At 42.7% G+C, this 868-nt stretch overlaps 1 pseudogene; it reads right to left on the bottom strand.

Annotated features, from left to right (window-relative positions):
• Positions 1–554: 554 nt before the first annotated feature.
• On the bottom strand, positions 555–673 carry LOC121814983 (annotated as a pseudogene).
• Positions 674–868: the final 195 nt, after the last annotated feature.

The raw sequence follows: 868 nt of genomic DNA, 5'->3' as shown, positions 1-868 counted from the left end.
TTAGAGATGTATCCTGTTTAATGGTGCCAATCTGAGGATGTAGCAGTTGTAGCTCCAACTGTCAGAAAGGGCTTTCACATTGCATGAGTTATATGAAACGAGGTAACTGTTGAGTGCAGAGTTGAAAGCTGGTCTGACAGACACCGGTCCTGCAGCAGACAGGCTCACAGTGGGATTGAGAAATAAACACTTCTCTACCAGACTGAAACTGTGAGAAGAACAATAACCTAGTCCTCCACTGACTGTACAAATATAAATGCATTTTTTAATTGTTAATTATCGAGTTCATGTGCATAAAAACATGTACTGGCGCTCTGTGCATGTACAGCCATACTGATATAACGCAGGAAGAATTGGACCTTACAGCGTCCGTGGAAGTGCTGTTTGTGTAGGACTCACAAAGCAAACATGTAGGCTACTAGAGAATGAGCTAAAGCAGCTCAAATTAGTTTCAGTGTTTAAACTGTCATTTGTATTTTTTCAAAGCAAAAGCCAATGCTGTCGCCACTGAGTGAGCATCAGCGCACTCTGCAGTTTGTGTGTAGAAGCGAAAAAGCTTACAGCACCTGGTATTCCCAGGCGATCTCCAATCCAAGTACTGACCAGGACCGACCCTGCTTAGATTCCGAGATCAGACGAGATCGGGCGTGTTCAGGGTGATATGGCCGTAAGCGAGAGCAATTGCATGTAGAACGCGTTTTGTGGGTGGCAAATGTCACACAGTTTGATATACGCTGTCGTGTTTTACAGCGAAAACATGCAATCCTTCGTTATAAACTGCAGCTTCAACATTGAGTTACAATAATGCTTTTCCCGCAGTAACATCTCAATAATAACACTTGTTAGTTTATTACAGCACAGTGTTAAA

The sequence above is a fragment of the Haplochromis burtoni genome, unplaced genomic scaffold (genome assembly GCF_018398535.1).
Source record: "Haplochromis burtoni strain Fernald_Lab_line unplaced genomic scaffold, NCSU_Asbu1 Contig_113, whole genome shotgun sequence".
In the NCBI taxonomy this organism is placed as follows: Eukaryota; Metazoa; Chordata; class Actinopteri; order Cichliformes; family Cichlidae; genus Haplochromis; species Haplochromis burtoni.
Note: the sequence above shows the minus strand (reverse complement) of the source record. Positions and strands in the feature narration are given on the sequence as shown.